Source organism: Polypterus senegalus, chromosome 1, assembly GCF_016835505.1.
Source record: "Polypterus senegalus isolate Bchr_013 chromosome 1, ASM1683550v1, whole genome shotgun sequence".
Taxonomy (NCBI): Eukaryota; Metazoa; Chordata; class Cladistia; order Polypteriformes; family Polypteridae; genus Polypterus; species Polypterus senegalus.
In genome coordinates this window covers 77248387-77266952 of record NC_053154.1, presented here as the reverse complement: position 1 = coordinate 77266952, position 18566 = coordinate 77248387, and the positions used below count along the sequence as shown (strand labels likewise).

Sequence of the window (18566 nt, the reverse complement as noted above, 5' to 3'; positions counted from 1 at the left end):
TGTATTGAAAGGCAAGATTCTAAATGTAGAGTATTCCAATATCAACAGCCCCTTCTACAATGGTCAACAGCTCCTCAAAGAGGTGGTCCACTTCACCATCCTCTGAAGTATTGTGGTTACAGACAGTGAGTCTGACAAAGATACCCTATGTCGGATCGGAAAAGTGATGACTGTTATGCGCCGCTTGGGGCCTATCTGGAAATCCAACAGCATCTCCTTACCAACTAAAATTCACCTTCTGAATTTGATTATAATTCCTACCACTATCTATGCCTGTGAAATGCGGAAGGCAACTTCAACCATTGTGAAACGCCTGAATGTATTCCAAAAATGGTTCCTCTGAAGGACCCTTTATATCTCATACCATGACCACATCAGTAATGAAGAAGTACATTGTTGAACTGCCACTCACCCTCTAGCCCAGTGTTTCCCAAACTTGGTCCTGGGGACCCCCTGTGGCTGCAGTTTTTTGTTCCAACCAGCTTCTGTTTTTAATTGAACTCCTGGGCTAATTAAGTGAACTGATATTTCCCATGATCTGTGTTTAGGGAACAATATAGAAATTAGAAAACTAAGTTTGCTAAAAAAAAAATATTAAAATGTACCAAGCAGTTATAAAGGAATAATGTATTTTTTTTCTTTTTAACAGTATTTTCATCTTGATTTTCATTCTACTTTTCAAGGTGTTCTAATTAATGCATTATTTACTAATTAGTGGGTCTGACTCTAAAGTAGTTGCAACCTTTGATTATTCAGTGCGTTGTTTGCCTGGGTGTCTGATCTGCTCGTTTTTAATTGTTATTATTAAGATACAACGAAGGGGAAAAAACTGCACAGAGAAAGGGCAAAGTATAATGAAATCAACAAAAGAGAGTTAAACATTTAAATCTAGAGCAAAAGCAGAAATGTTTATAAATGTCTTATAAATGTAAAAATCATGCTGCTGTGCTTTTCTGAATGTCAAATAAAAGAAAAAAAATCCCAGCTAATTAAATAAGCTCAGTTGTTATCAGGTGTTGTCACTGATTAGGAATCTGGTAGGAACAAAAACCTGCAGCCACAGGGGGCACCCAGGACCGAGTTTGGGAAACACTGTGCTAGCCAATATTTTCACTGAATGCCAGTTTTGGTTTGTGGGCCAAATTATCTGCATGCTCCCAGAACGCCTGCCAAAATTGGTCATGCTGTGGACACCACTGCATGGGAAATGGAAGCAAGGGCAACCAAGACACACCTTTCACGAAGACCTTTATCAGTTTCTTTCTTGGTTTTTTTGTTCACACAGAAAATAGGTTGAGGATATATACATTTCAAGTGTCATGGAGTGTCAAGTCTCTTTTCTGTATCCGATTAGGATTGCAAACAGCACGATTGTCATCATACGAGTGGCAAAGTCGGGATTGTACTACCAAGATACATCTGGTCATATGATTTTTCTTTTACTATAGATCTTTGTTTAAATACTAAATGACAAAGACAGATGAATTAATATATGTACATGTGTCCATTCAGGAACAAAATACCCATCTCTTGAATTTTTTTGATTTTTTTTGCACAGCAAAAAGCAGAGTATCTCTGCAAATTCAATTTCAAATAAATTCTTTCACTTGTCATGACTTAAGCCCTATTCAGATGGGTTTAGTTTAACACCATGAGGTGGGCTAAAGTCAGTGCTTGACGTGGAGCAGTATGCACTGATACTCCATACCATTGTTTTTCTGTTCTTGCCTTATGAGTACTGGTAGTTAATGCACATGTAATTGTGCATACCATCTGTTCAGACCACATTAGTACCCCTTATTTATAACAACTATATATCTGTTACGCATCCCAGGTGAGACAAGGAAATGTACATTACCTGGATGGGAAGCCAGAGAGATGATGAAAGCATATTGGCCGGAATACCAGAGAAATAACTTTGTGTCCAGCCAGCCAGAAATCGGAAGATGTTCCGTCCCCCACAAGCTAAGTGACAGTGGCCCATCAGGGATACTTGGGAGTTGGAATGTGGAAATGCAGCCCTGTCGGGATCCCTACTTATCAATAGAGGGCACTATCTGGGGAGGACCTCCCTACTTTTCTTATGGTCCAGAAGTGTTTCCCAGAGTATTTGACATGACATTGGAAACAACTTTGGGTCCGACATAAAGAGGAGACTCAAATGGAGGAGAGAAGGAGGAAGAACTGTACTTTATTATTCATTTACAGTATTGTATAATTGTGGCTGATTACTTGAGAGATAATTGGGATGAAGTGCCTGGAGAGAATAAAAAGCCTTTATTGGATCCTAATAATAATGTAGTGCTTCACTATGAATGTGGTTTGGGGCTCACTGGTGCCCCCTTGTGGTTACATCATTCACAACTCCAAGGAGAAGAGATCCTCCAATAATGTTTTGATATAAGTTATTCATATCAGCCTGCCTTCAGACCTCTAAGGGTTACCTCATTCCTCTGTTATACAGCACACACAACAAGGGATACCAGTAGTTATTTTATTCCACTACAGGCACTGGGCAAAGTAAGTATTATTGGTGGACCTCTGTAATTCTAATTTCATCCATATTGCTCAAATGATGGAACTTTATTGACATGTTAATTTCCAGAGGACTAGTTTGACTTGCAGCTATCTTTTTTATTTTTTTAGAATGTAAACAGTTTCATAATCTTTGCTGAAACATGAACACACAGTCTGTAAAAGGTTAGTGACATGAGTGAGGAATAATTGCAGGAATACTTACTTTACCCATCTCCTGGTGTAAAACTTATCCTGTCCAAATAGGGCTTTACTCACATTAGAGAATGGATAAACAATAAATTCCTGAAGATAATCTAGGAAAAACAAACTTTAGTTGTAGGAAGAAATAAAGAAAGTGAGGGTCTTAGAAATAAACTTGATCACTTGGCTTTTCAAATTAAGCCAGAAGTAAAGAGTTTAAGTGCTATTATGTACTTGGGTCTAAACTTCAAACCTTACATTAACTAAACTACTAAGATTGAAATTTTTTCATTTAAGAAATTTTGCAAAAGTTAGAAACCTTTAAACATCTGATCAAGCTAAAAAATGAATTCACGCTTTTGCTTTTAGATGACTAAATCACTGCAATGAACTTTTAACAAGGCTACCTGAGGAAGACATCGATCAACTACAGGTAGTTCAGAATTCAGCATGAAAGCAATCATAACATGTAAATTGCAATCTGAGAACATCTTCATGGATTTTTAACATAGATAATTGGTTCTAAGTCATAATCTTATGATCCTAAAAACCAGTGGTTCCCTTACAATTCTAAGACCTAAGCATAAAAGAAGTGGTGAGGCAGCCTTTTGCTGTTATACAGTGTAGATGCCATCTGGAAGTGTAGCTCTGGTGTGGGCCTTATCGGGGTCTTTGGGTGCCTCCGGGGAGTGCTGCCAGGGAAAGACTTCCCTGTTTTATGGTACTTCTGCCTGACACAGAAGTGCTTTTGCTGTCCAACACTATGGCTCCAGAAGTACTCTCAGGTCCATAATAAGAGAAGCATCTCCACCTAAGAAAGACAATCAGAGTTGGGTGGCGGTGAACGAGGCCACTGATTGTAAAGTTCAAGACGAAGCCTGTACAAGGTATTCTGTTTAATAAAAAGGTTTTTGGGACTTGTGTCTATGTTATTATATCTGGGGTTTGGGATGCTGTTACGTCCCCTAGTGGTCACAACAGAAAAAATCTGGGATGCTTTACCAAAAGAAATATGGCAGACTAACACATTTAAAACTCCAAGAAAAACAACACTTTTTAAGTTTTTTTTTAATAATTTCCCTTTTTATTTAAACAGTTCTAATAGAACTGCAACATCAAATACTTGAATCAATACTGACCTCTTCTTTTCTCCGTTATTTGTTCCAGATTTTGCTGTGGTGTTTTGCACTACAGCCATCTGATCAAAGTACTGCCTATGGCTTTAGAAGGATTGTGGACACTGTAACTCTTGGTGAGATCCACTTCATTTAATCTTCTAAGATTAAGCGTAAAAACAATAATGAACTACTTTAGTATGTTTGTGTTTAGTAGAAGGCCTGGCGAGGGCAGGGTTGCATTTTAGCCTTGGAATCCTCGCAAATTTTTTTTTGTTATTTTTTTTCAACACCTTGCAGGCTACAGTTTTTATTTTCTTGTCCTTCCTGGCTATCTAACCATACCACTGGACTTATCATTATAAATGTGAGACTTAAAAAATGAGCAGTTGTATCTATCCTTATGGACTCTGACATTTCTATTACTAACTTGATATCTCTATAATGTACAGTAAGTCTGTATTTATTTATTTTTGTTTTACTATTTTTTGGATATCATTGATTCATTCCTTATAATTGCAATTTTGTTTTCCAAATTTCTTATAAAGCACTTTAAGCTACTGTGCATGTTTTGAATGAAAAGGTGCTATAGAATTCAGGTGGGCTGGCGTCCTGCCCAGGGTTTGTTTCCTGCCTTGCGCCCTGTGTTGGCTGGTATTGGCTCCAGCAGACCTCCGTGACTCTGTAGTTAGGATATAGCGGGTTGGATAATGGATGGATGGATGGAGGTGCTATAGAAATACATATTGTTGTTGTTTATTGTGGCACCATGTTAAGGAATTACTGATCTGAAAAAGTAATAGTCCAATTTATATAAAGAAATTAAATTAATACAGGAAGCAAAAGAACAGAACACATGGAAGTTAGATTTTGTGATATGGTAGATTAACCAGGTCTTCATAACTCTCCCTTTTATCATTGTATATGATGCTCTTTCATAAGTATTTGTACTGGTTATGTGTTTGTTGTATTTCTTCTTGCCACTGCATAAGTTGTGTGCATTGTGATACATGCTGAAATTCTGACTAGTGTGATGTCACAATGAATAAGTCAAGTATTGTCACACACGTGTGCTTTGTGGAGAGCTGAAAGGCTCTGGTGGTGTTAATACCTCGCTGATCCACAGGGTAGCGCTATATACTAATGCCTCTTCTTTTCCATCCTCTACAGACTAGATAATTGACAGCCTTACCACGTCTGACGTCAGATTCGGGTTCTCTCTGCCTGGACCGGCTCCCTCCTTCCTGGCCTGTATTTAACTGGAAGTGTAGCCATCTTTGAGTAGTGTCTTTTTTTCCCTTCTTAACACATTTATACTTTGTATTTACTTTCAATTACAGTATATGGTGTTTGCCTTCAGGTACCCTTTCTCTTTATGCTTTTTTGTATTTTTCTTTGCAGTGTTAAATATCGATCATATTGGTGTGTGCTTTTCTCTACTCATGTAGAAAACCGTATATGCTCCCTGTAAAGTTTTAGACTTACATACTTATATGAAAGTAAATGTTTAGCTCAAAACTGAAAGAAAATATACAGATCTACATTAAATAAAAGAGTTTTTGTTATTCATTTGGCTTTTCTATATTTGCTATGTGTTATTTTACTCCTTCTATTGAATTACAGCAGTTGCTAACAGGCACAACCAATATCAAATACTTTCCTGCATTGCATTTTGAGCTGCCTGCCTTCTCTGGATGTACTTTTCATGTTGTTGGGTGAAACTCTACTGCAGATGTTGTGACACTGAGGAGATTATTATGGCAAGAAACTTTTCTCTTGATTCACACCTGTTTTTTAGAATTTGGCAAGAACTTGTTAACTCAGTTCTAAAAAGAGGCATGCACAATGTCTGCTGAAACCTTTTCTGCTGTTCTAATAGATATAACTTTAAGTTGTGTGTTTTTATTTTAGGACAATTTAGATAAAATGCAACCTTTAAGTGAATAAACCGTGTGGCCAAGAATTTAACAGTATTATAGACCTCATAAGGAAAAACTACCATTACTTGTGATTGTGTGCATTTAAACAGGAGCTTAGCCTTGTAAATTTAACTTCCCAGCTATACACTTCTTTTCCAATACACAAATCAGAAATTTAAAACATACCCAAGTTTCCACACACCTATATCATTCCTAGAGGTTTATATTCCTGTCTGCAACTCTGCATTAAATCAACTGCACAACTTTCTTTCTGAACTAAGATCCTGGATGGCTAATAATTTTCTTGATCTGAATCAAAATAAAACAGAGGTGCTCTTTCTCTGTCTTTTGCCAACCTCAAGTCTGAAATCTTGGTGTTATCTTTGACAGTAACCTCTCTTTTGAGAAACAGATTTAATTCTGCAGTCAAGAGTTGCTTTTTCCAGCTTTGTCTATTAGGTAAGACCAAGCCTTTTTTATATTCTAGGGATCTTGAGAAAGCTACTCATGCTTTTATCTTTTCTCACCTTGATTACTGCAACTCGCTGTATTCTGGGATTAGCAAATCCCTGATACGCAGGTTACAGTTGGTCCAGAATGCTGCTGCTCGTTTCCTGGTTGGGGCAAGAAAGTCTGATTCTGTTTCTCCAATATTAGCTTCTTTACACTGGCTTACACTGTCAGTTTTCGAATTGATTTTAAAATCTTGTTGCTAATTTATAACTCTTCACATGGGCTTGCTCCTGCCTATTTATCCAAATTCTGTGTTTTATACCAGCCATCCAGAGTGCCTAGATCTTCTGGTCACTTGTCTCATGTTGTCCCTCGTACCAAGTGTAAAACTAAGAGGGACAGGGCTTTTGTAGCTGCTGCACCTCACCTGTGGAACTCTTTACCCTCATTACATAAAGGAGTCGTCTACAATTGAACTGTTCAAAACAAGATTAAAGACTCATTTCTATTCACTTGCATTCCGTGACCTTCAGTAATACTGATGGTTTCCTCATTGTGAGTATGTAACATTACTTCTATTTATTTTATTTATGTTCAAATATTTTATTTCTATTTGTTATTTGTATGTTTTCTTTTATTCTATTATTGTAATTTGCTTTGGCCACATCATTCCTATGTTGTTTTAAATGTGCTATATAAATAAATTGACATTGACATTTCAATAATATATAAAAATATTTCAAAGAATCTACAGCACCCTTCAAAGATCATAGGAAGTGGTGGAAAAAGGACCTTTCAATCAGCAAATCTGAAAAGAGTCGAACGCAGCCATACATAGAACATTCTCTAGTTCTATATGTGCCAAGAATTCTATTATTCAACTAAAAGTTCCTTCATCTACTACATTTGTCATATTTAAAAATTGACTCAACCTGTGAGTGATACCATCTAGCTCTAGCTTCACTAGGCCATATGTTTTGGGAATGCATAAAATGAATATAACTTTGGATTAAAATCTTTACATACTCCTGAGACAGACTAAGTGATACAGTCACTCCTAATCCATTTGGTAAACTCCCGGATGGCATTAAAATGCATAGAGACAAATTTATCGTAATGTCCTATACATACTGCAAGCTCGCAGACTTATCTTTCTCCCAACAACATCCCAACCCATCCTCTATAACTTAGTAGGTAAGCAACATTCTCTCTTAGATGATTTGTTCAAATTTTTTTTAAAACATGCCAAGGAGGTTGGAGAGCATGCACTGATCACGCATAGCCACACCCACCATGCCACATACCACCTGGATTGGGACCCGAGTGCAGCGGGAGACACCTCTGCACCACACTGGAATAGTGTGAGGTTTTTTACAATGGCTGAAGTACCTGAATCTTGGTGTTTTTTGTTTTTTGCTTTTTTCCCTTCGTTTTTATTGCATTTAATTTGAAGTAAATTGTTGTATATGGAATGTTATTATATGTCTGATTAGCAGAACGTCACTGTATTGATGTGATTTTTGAAAATAAAATGTAATGAATAAACAAACAGGAGCTTAGCAAAAAGGTTTGGAGAAAATTAGGTTTGGGCACATAACATGAAGTCCTGATAAAGAGGTGATTAGCTCAATGAAATCATGCTGTGACAGCATGGGAATGGGGGGAGAAGTTGCAGAAGCTGACATAACACAAAGAGGATGGGCTACAAGGTGAAAGGGTCAGTGACAGAGGCCAAGTTTTCAGAGGATATCCTGAACCAGGATATAAGCCACTTTAAAAAGGGGGGTCTGTTAATCTGGTCTTCTTTTGAACAATTAACTAAACAAATAGACTGGAATAAGAATGTGTTTGAACATAGTGTTTAATTCTGGGACTCATTTTATGTAACTAGATAGATACTCTGAGAAAAAATAGGTAAATGTAAATCAAATCTTAAAAACAAGTGTTATTTATCTCTTAGAATGTTTATGTTTAAGCTTAGATAAACTAACCAATGTGTACATGGTTGTAAGATGATGTGAAATGGGGGCTTTTGGGAATCTTGTTCTCTAACTTACTGTATATCTCATAATTAGCTTAAGAAAACTTCAGGTTGACAGGTAGCAAGACCAAGGGAAAATTCTCACTTGTCCACATTTTGGTTGATATAACTTAATAAAAATAGCCACAGTATAAGAGAAGTCACTTCTGAGAGAGGCATAATATAGAGTGATAACACACAGATTTTAATATGAGAAACATGAAATGTTTAGTTTGAGAAAGAGAGAGGGCCTAGGCAATTCTGAAAACACACCGAAACATGATACTGTCAGAGGATAAAAGTACAACACCCCTTATAAAATAAAAATTTGCCCCAATGAAGGACAGGGCAAAGGCTGCGGAATTAAAGTACACACTTTTAAAGAATGCCATAGTTGCAATCAAGATGAATGAACTCTTCAATTTACATGGGCATACCTCTCTCTTGGTTATACTGAAGCAAAGCTCTCAGGTTGGATTGTTTTCTTCTACCTTTGACTTCTAGTCTTTGACGCTTGGTTTCCCTGAAAATAAACATAAATAATGATTGCATTTTGAAAATTATCTAACTGAAACAGCCCGGTTGATTGATATCATCTGCCTTGAGTAATGAACAGATAATAGTGAGCTGAGCCTGTAAGTGATTTGTTTCTTGTTTAGCCCTCTTAAAGGCAGTGATCTGAAATCCAAAGGATAGCCATATTCTGCCCAGAAGGCAAGAGACAATGAAAATGACTAGAAAAAAGACATTGAGAAAAAGTATAAACGAAAAGTATAAATGAAGCAAGGGTCTGAGCCAGGAGAACAAAAACCATGAGCCAAGAACAAGTAAGAGAACATACATGAAATACAAGTTCAAGAAGGGTTTTAGAATCAAAGTAGTCGAATAAGGAAGGGAACCTAGAATGACTCTTTTATCCTGATGTGGAATGACTGACAGGATCACGACCTCTGAAGACATGCCCCTTATTGGGCAAAAGTTGGTAATTAGCGCAACTGAACAAAAAATCTAAATGGTGGTAGAAAATGGCCCAAATCAAAAATGAACTTCAAAACAAAGCATTGAATCAAAAAAATGAATGATTATATCAGACCCCTGTAACAATATGCAGCTCAAAACTAAAGCCAGTAAACAACTGGTTAATAATTTACAAAAAGATGCTGATAAGTCCTTTCTGAGGTAACAATTTGGGTACTGAAGGATATATGCATCCTGAGAGAAGTGTCACTCGTAAATAGAATGATTTGTTGTCCTTGCTAACGTACTGACACTGAGGTAGCCAGCCTTAGCCATCACTGTCTGTGATAAGAATAAGTGATGAGTAAATGTTAAAGTAGTATTGTGGGGCGTACATGTAAATCAAGGCTAACAGTTTAGGAACTCCTAATATTAACTAACCCACCACTATAAAAAGAACCTTAAAGTACCTTTCATGAAAACTTTTAAATGCACAAAACTTTGAGAATCCCCTTTAAACTAATCAAATATCTCTCTGGATATGGTAGTAGAAGGAGGCTGGGTGTTTTCAATCGAATGGAATAGTTCATGGAGTGCGACGTCTGTATTACTATATTGATTGTATGATTGCATCTTTAACTGAATTGTGTGCAATTGGTTGTCTCTGTTTAATCTGTTAAAAATTAAAATAAAATAATAAAAAAATTAGAGTAAAAGCTTGACACCTAAAGGTATTACTGAATCACATCAGTGGGACACCTTTTTTGTTCGCCCCGTTGTGCTCTTTTTAGCTCTTGCACATTGTAATGGTGCTTAACATGTAGGTCATTTGCAGAGCAGTGACAGCTCCAGTCCTGCGGATAATTTAATTTAACTCATTTTCTCAAGTTGCATGACTTTCAGACTGGGTGGCAATAAGGATGATAGTGTTTCAGTTTTAGCAGCATCAAGAGTTAATCTTCAACATCAGCAGAGATGCTTTCTAACTATACAATAAGTTCTTCTGCAACATAAGAGGTGAGAAATTCTTGGCTAGGGCACTGCTGCCTCAAAGATTCAGCAAATCTTTAAGTGTGGTGATTAAATGTCTCACACACTACACAATCAGCAGAGTTCAATGTTATGCTGTTTATTTTGTCCTTCACCTTAAGATTTACATCTACAAACAGATCTGCTGTTGGTGAAGGTCTCCTGATTAATGGCAAAAGCCCAAATCAAGGCTATGTCCTACAATAACTCTGTTACTGTTCCAAAGAGCAATCCTGATCTTATCATCCAGATGGTACACTTGGATGCATTTCAGCTCATTTTTACTTTAATTCATAAGGAATTGAAAAATGTAGCGAGGCAACTGGATAATTTATAACTGCTTTTTCCTCATAGATGTAGTTACCTGCACAAGGCTGCTATCTGCATAGAGTTTGCATGTTTTCCATTAATCTGTGTAAGATATATTCAAATTTTCATTCTACAACCAGAACACACTTGTGTTAGATTAATTACTGATTTTAAATTATCCCCTTATATTAAATTAAAGTTAAATATGGATAGATAAACAACTTTACTTATCATTCAAGACAATATAGAAAGCAAAGGCAGGAGAAAAAGACAGCAAAGATGTGCATTGAGTGTGTGTTGTTTCTTTCAACTGAAATTCATTAAAAGGTGACCACAATTATTATAGTATGTCAGTAATGTGAATAATATCAGCAGTAAATAAAGAATATACACTATTTCTATATAGCATTCACATAATAAATGTATTCCTCTTAAGTACAGAAAGTTTAGAAGTTAAGAAAAATTTTTAAAAGTTCACAACTAGGAAAAGAGGTGTTTTTCCTGTTGGTTTAGTTTGGTGGTCCTCAGGTTAAGTGCTGGGGTCCCCCTATGGCTGCAGGTTTTCAGCCTGTTTTTCACAATCTGTGAGTCGTTTTCCTTCTGACTGGGTGCATTGTTTAATTAGCTGGTCTTTTTTTTTTCTTATTCTGTATTCAGATAAGCGGAGAAGTGGGAGATTTACAAATATTTGTATTTTTTCCATTTTTGAACTTAATTAATTCACATTTCTTTTCTGTGGAGTTTGCTCCCTTAATTGCATCTTAATAGTTTCAATTAATCACATCAGCGCAAAAGACACCAAATAGTGAATGTCTGCTGCTTACCTCCATGTCAGACCCACCAGCATGGTCTCTGGAAAATAATGGCTTCAATAAGCAGAATACCTTGAAAGGTAGAATTTAAATGAAAAAAATCTTAAATACCAACATGAAACAACACAGAATTACAAGACAGTACAATACAGCTACAACCACTGCTGATTCTACTATTGTTACAACATAAATGCTTCCGACATTCCAGTAAACCCGAGTTGTGTAATTTCTCCTCTGACATCAAATCATAGAAACTGGCAAATATCATCTTCTTTAATTCTTAGGTAGGAGTCAAATTAAAAAAAGAAGTTGAAGGGATGAAAACCTGTCACTGCAGTGGACCCTAAGGACTGAACTTGAAAGCCACTGATTGAATCTAAATGGCTGATCTGCCATTCAGTCATTCACAAAAACAAACAAAACGGAAATCCAGTGTATTTACAATTTTTGCTGCTTGCTGGGTTTTGTGTATTTAATATTCTGGTTTTAGTTTGCAACCTTTCTCCCATGATTTTTGCAAACTTCTTCAGTTACACAGTAGAGAGCATATGAACTAGCTCTATCATAGTTTGTTTAGGTACGATGGACTCTGGTAGACCACAATGCCCTGTCACAGGTGGTTAAAAATGCTCAGTTCATCTTTAGAGCCGAACACTCATACTTGCGGAAGACTTATGACAAGTGGTGCTCAAAGAGAACATTTTCCTTCATGACAAATACAACAGAACCCACCCACAAACTGTTTGTCCCCATCCATCCAGCAAGAGATATTTTAGCATCCAATGCCATACCAGTAGACTAGCAAAGAGTTTCTATTCCTGTGCCTTTAAAACATTAAGTTCCATAAAATCATCTGCTTGACCTGAGGCCAAGACACCATTACGTCAGCACTTCCACTACCATTTAGTTTTTTACTACCGCTTCAACCATCGTCCAATTTTAACTTGTACTATCATATAAATGTCAAATGTGGCACTTGGTGTCACTGCCATACTGCCAAAATGTTTTGCCTGCCTAAGGTAAAGTCATTTCTGATGGAGGATCGCAGGAATCATCGGGTAGATGGGCCTTTTATCAGATTGGCTGACTCAGCTGTGGAATGGCCAATAGGGGGAGGCAGCTTGATGCCCGAGGTCTCTAGGACCCTCACCAATTCGAATCATATTATGTAATATAATCTACTGCTGAATTCTGCTCTGTACTTATAATATTTCTATTGCACTATTTTATTGTATTGGGGAATACAATACCCACTGCATGCCCAACCTACCTCTAAAGGGGTCTCTCTTTGAACTGCCTTTCCCAAAGTTTCTTCCTTTTTTCCCTGCTAAGGTTTTTTTTGGGGGGAGTTTTCCTTGTCTTGTTAAAGAGTCAAGGCTGGGGGGCTGTCAAAAGAAGGACCAGGTAAAGCCCATTGAGGCACTTCTTGTGTGATTTTGAGCTATCTATATAAGAAAAGCCCAGCACGGTTGTCCGCAGCGTTCCTTTTGGCTGTATAGCCGCCCTGTAGAAAAGCCCCAGTCCGTCGCCTCTCAGAATTTCTGCTTACCCCCCTCCGTTCTTTCCCTTTTGCTTTTATTTTTCCTGTTCCCAAAAATCTTTTCAAAACAAAAGTAAAGAAATAGACAGAGCATCACATTAACGTCTTCTCCCCTCTGCCTATTAAATCTATACTAATAAAAGGCAAAGCCCTCACTCACTCACTCACTTACTGACTCATCACTAATTCTCCAACTTCCCGTGTAGGTAGAAGGCTGAAATTTGGCAGGCTCATTCCTTACAGCTTACTTACAAAAGTTGGGCAGGTTTCATTTCGAAATTCTACGCCTAATGGTCATAACTGGAAGGTATTTTTCTCCATTAACTGTAATGGAGTTGAGCTGGAAAGACGTGGGGGCGGAGTTTCGTGTGACATCATCACGCCTCCCACGTAATCACGTGAACTGACTGTCAACGCAGTACGTAGAAAACCAGGAAGACCTCCAAAAGCGCTTAAGAAAACATGCATTATATAATTGAGAAGGCAGCGAAACAATAAGAAGCGAGCGAGTGACATATACTACCATATTCATGAGTGCTGCTACCTCGGAAAGAAAGCAAGGTGCAAACCTAAACTTTAAATTAAGTTCATAGACAGGCTACCGCTGGCGTTTCACATGCCCACAGGTAATGCGGGATACAAGTTTAATGAGAGGACGCAGGATATAAACGAGAGTTTTGATCACTTTGTAACTAAGTTAAAATTGTAGGTGAAGGGGTGTGCTTATGCAAATTTCGAGAGACTGTGTTTGTGGGGGATTCACGTCATCATCTTCCCTCCCATTTACCTCATTTCGCTCTGAGCTGAGCTCAGCGGCTACGCCGTCTTCGAAGCAACCGTCAGACTGCCACCAAATACTCACAGAAAAATCCACAAGTTAATACACACGCTGTCTCTAGAGTTTCTCCACACTGAATCCTCCAGGCACTACTTACAAAAGGTTACATTGACAATCGTGTTACGTTATTTTTAAAATCTTTCCTTTTCTTAGCACAAGCACAGCTGAGAAGCTTCGATGCATGTGCTCCATAACGCGTTAAAAATAATGCATTTAATCACACTTTGCATTACAAGCAAGGGAGCTTTTGTCAATGCATGATTTCCTGGTACACGATTACATTGATCAGCGCATCCGATTCATTTTACCCTCGCACCACCTTAGTTTGAGAAGAAGTATGAAAAATATGAGGTTAACACAGAAAAACAGATCACCAATTCAAGCTTTATGAATAATCGATTAAGCCATCAATAATTGTTTTGGTAAAGCCATCCTCCTTCCATTTTATAATTTTTCCGCCACTAGCCATGATTAAATGAGCGGTAAAAAGTAAGAGCAAGCGAGGTGACTTATTTAGGCAGGCATATATATGACAGCAACACTCATGACAATGTCAATCATGTTACGTTATTATTAAAATGTTTCCTTTTCTTTTCATTACTTCTTTAACACACTACTTCTCCGCTGTGAGCGGGTATTTTATATATATATATATATATGAATGACCTCCAAAGAGCGCTGAGACTTTTGATATCATGAGCGTGTCTGCAAAACTGGGGTCTCCTGCCCAGCAAAAGTCGAGCAGCCAGCAGCGTGCATAGCTGTGCCGGCCTTTGAGGCGCTGACTGCGCTTCTGCCTTAAGTCAAAGTGAGCACTTTTAATTTTTTCATCCTCCCCCTGCGCTATAGCCCAGACAAGTGCAAACACGGGACCCCTTTTCTACACCACGGCAAAATAATATTAAGGCGATTCACACTTTCTTTTGCACGATATCGATTATGAGGTCCTCAGCTGGATTATGAAGACACGCACGAGTGGAGGACTGACAGTGCCATCACAGCCGATTAATGGCGGGGCGTCTCACCAGTCTACACAAGACCCACGCGACTGTCCCCAAAAGGCGATCATAACGTCAGCGAACACATCTCTCTATACTATATAAAAGAAAAAGGCAACTTTCCTTTCTTTACACCTTTTTCCTTTTATCCCAAACCAAAGCCTTTCTCTCTTAACACTGCAGAGGACACAAAACTAATTTTCTTTAAATGCGGTAAGGCACATTACCAGAGGCACAAATTTGAGCGTTCACATAGAAAATGTAATTTCTATACCACAGCCATCGTGTAGCGCCTTTCAAAAGGGATCTACTACCGAGAGATGATCCATATACATTTTAGCTGCTGTTAGTTACTTACCTGTTGTGTTACACAGTCTTTAAAATGTAGTTTACCGCAACCACTCCAGTAGTGCTCAATGTACCTGTACTTCTTAAAAGCGTTAATGTTTTACTGTTTAATAACTTATAGACTATATTTTATTATTTTTCCCTTGCACTCAGTGACCAAAGCTATACACACACATATAGACACATACAAACATACACACAAGTATATATATATATATACACACACACACCCCTATCTACATTATATATATATATATATATATACACACACACAATACATACATACACACACACATCATATAATTTGTGTGTGTGTATGTATGTATGTGTGTGTATATATGATGTAGATAGGTATGTATATATATATATATATGTGTATGTATGTGTGTGTGTGTGTGTGTGTGTGTGTGTGTGTGTGTGTGTGTGTGTGTGTGTGTATATGACAGGAGCAATCAAGCTGTGAGAAAACAGTAAAAGGAGGTCTGTCAGACATCGTGGTACATTTTCTGATGCAGCTACGAAAACAACTTTGCTGCTGAGAATACACAAAACAATTACTTTGACAATCATGTTACATTATTTTTAAAATGTTTCCTTTTCTTTTCATAACATTTTAACACATGACATGCAGCGGGTATTTTGCTATATATATATATATCACAGCGACACTCATAACAGTGACAAAACAATTACATTGACAATCATGTTACGTTATTTTCAAAACTTTTCCTTTTCTTTTTCGTACCTTCTTTAACACACTACTTCTCCGCTGCGAAGCGCGGGTATTCTGCTAGTAATCAATAAAATGAAATAAAAAAATCACGAAAGAAACAGAAACCACAACCTACCCTTACAGCGTCCACCGCGCTTCTGGCGTTACAGCCAAACACGTGGTGTATGTAGGTTATGAGGTGTGACGCTAATTAACGCCCATACTACAACAGATTATATTGTTCATATACTATTAACTATTTACAGGGATCAACTCTTTTGGGGAAGTTCATAACAAAAACAAAAAAACTTAAATTATAAATAACATGTGCACTTGAGTATGTCGGATGGTTCCCCTGGTCACCAATTCGTGTGTTTCACTATGCCCACTATGCCTTTCCGTCTTCAGCTACCCATGTGCACTTGTATGGAGGAGACCTTACGGAACAATGTCAAAACGAAACGCAACTAAACCTGCTGCTGCGAGAGAGGGCACATTACAGCGTGAGCACGAAGCAAAGTGGCAAAGGCGTGACAGTTGCTCGCAAGAAACGGACACTCTGCATTCACACAGATTAGCTCAACGACGCGTCTCTGCCGCACAACGAAAGGCAACTGAAACCCCTACAGAGAGAGAAGACAGATTACGCCATGATCGCGACAGAAAGAGGCAAAAGCGTGCCAATGAGAGACCCGACGAGAGGTCCTTACGATTGAGTCATTCAACTGTGGTCATCCAACGCGCAGCGTAGTGCGCGCCAAGTTGCTAGTACTAAAATAAATTCTAATGTATTGTGTTGTATATACATTTCATGCCAATAAATATTATTTATTTATTAAGTTTTAATTTGCTAAGTTTGCATATTTATTAATATTTATCATTTTTTATAAATGTTTTGTTCATTATTTGTGCCTGTACCATGTACTATTTTTTCATTGCATGTTTCATCCTCAGCAGGATTTGTAACAAATACTCTTCATTGTGCTATAATATGTAATGTCAATGAATTAAATTGAATTGAATGGCGTTTGCCAATTGAACCCTTGCTCAATCTCATCTCCTAAATCTTAGATCAAGCAGCCACCAAACTGAGGCAGCCTTTAAATCACATTCATGGGTTATATCTTCCTGGAACAACAGAGTCCTCTGAAATCCCTTCAGCCACATCACCAGAGCTTTTGCTGTTGACATCAGGTGATCGTGCAGCGCTGAGTCCTCATTTCTAATCAAGGGGTGTAACCTTGATGATATTGCCTCCAAGAAGCACTTCCAGATGACAGAGGAGTCCCCTCCCAACAGCATCTTGCTGCACTTAATGCACAGGTGTAGGATCGCCCATGACCCTAATTGATGCCGAGAGCTGCGACTTGCCACAACTGTGCCATGTCCCATTTTAAAAGGGAAGTGTGAGTGTGAGAGGGGGGGAATCTGGAAAGAAAAAGAACTGAGAAAAAGAGAAGACAGAGGTTAACTCTTTTAGGGCTGATGTCGACTTTTGTCAAAAGGAGGAGTTGACGATGGTAATCAACTGTAAACTGTGCCAAAACAAACCGTTATGTTTTAGTTGGACTCTCATTGCTAGAAGGAACGCTAGCATCATTGGTTTGACCGAGATGTTCTGTGCTCGTGTGAGTAGTAAGGTGCAAACAAGAGCAAAAATGGCACCGACATAATGACGAGAGATCAAAGCGAATGCATAAAACAAAATACTCCGTGGACAAAGTTTTGCCTATTACCTCTGAACTGGACTATGACTTGCCGGATTCAGATTTTGATACAAGTGATCGAAAACGAATGTGACGTTCCAGCTTCAGCTGACTGGTCCCCAGCTAATTGAGTAGATGGCACGCCTACGGCAATAATCGCCAGGAGGACTGCCACTTAACAATGGTAAGAGATAGAAACCAAATTGCAATGCACTGCAACCGTGATGCAAAGACAGCCTGGCAGCAAGTCTGCCGCACACTTGTGGCAAACTGGCAGCTGCAGCATGCAGCAACAGACGTTTTATGTTGATTTCTGTGTGAAACCATTGCTTTCAGAAACTATGTTTTTCGGAAAAAATATTCAGCCCTTAAAGAGTTAAAGGAAGAAAGAGAGAAGGCAGGAGGTGGAAGGAGCTGGAGTGAGTGAACAGGAGGGAGCTGGTTCAAAGGAGAGAAGGAGCATTGTGTGTTAAAAGGAGCAATTCACCATAAAAGACCAGGAAGGCAGCGGGGGTCGAGGAGGAGAGCTCTAACGTGAGCGCCATGGCCGTTGGGTTCCCAAGTCTAGGTCCAGAGAGTGAGCCTTTCTTTAGCCATGGGACAGCAGGGACACAGATCTGTGGAAGGTTAGCTGAGTTTGTCAGTAAGGCGACTCCTCTGCTGTAAGGCCCATATAGGATAAGCAGGGGGAGCCACCAGTGAGAAAGAAGGGACTGGGCTTTTTAGTAAAGACAGTTTCCTGTCATTTGATTTTAACTTCGTTTTAATGGATTTACTTATGTGATCATTTTAACCTCAACGCAAACACTTTTTATGGATTATTTATTGAACTTTTTTTTGAGCACTGCACTTTGGGACACTTGTTTTGTGAAACTTTTTAATAAAAGCACTTGCATTTTCACCATCCCCTTGCTTCATGTGTATTTGTCCTCATCTGCCAAGCTCATCTCGGTTACGGTACTGATGGTGTTGGGTTCAAGAGGCTCCCATTATAGAAGAAGAAGCCAGGAGCCAACCCGCATCGTCACTTCTTAAACTGGATAATCAGACCATCATTATCGTCAGGAAGGAATTACAAATAGTTAAATCACC

General features: G+C 38.3%; 1 long non-coding RNA gene across 4 annotated transcripts in view; it reads right to left on the bottom strand.

The window, feature by feature from the left end:
* Positions 1-18566, bottom strand: part of LOC120527594 — a 49365-nt gene that overhangs the window by 14362 nt on the left and 16437 nt on the right. The window contains exons 2-4 of one of the 4 annotated variants that reach the window (XR_005633382.1): positions 11345-11404; positions 8663-8748; positions 2741-2831 (exon numbers count right to left, since the gene is read on the bottom strand). This is a non-coding gene — a long non-coding RNA (uncharacterized LOC120527594). The remainder of the gene's footprint in view (positions 1-2740; positions 2832-8662; positions 8749-11344; positions 11405-18566) is intronic. The other 3 variants (XR_005633376.1, XR_005633378.1, XR_005633383.1) reach the window with 3 other exon arrangements.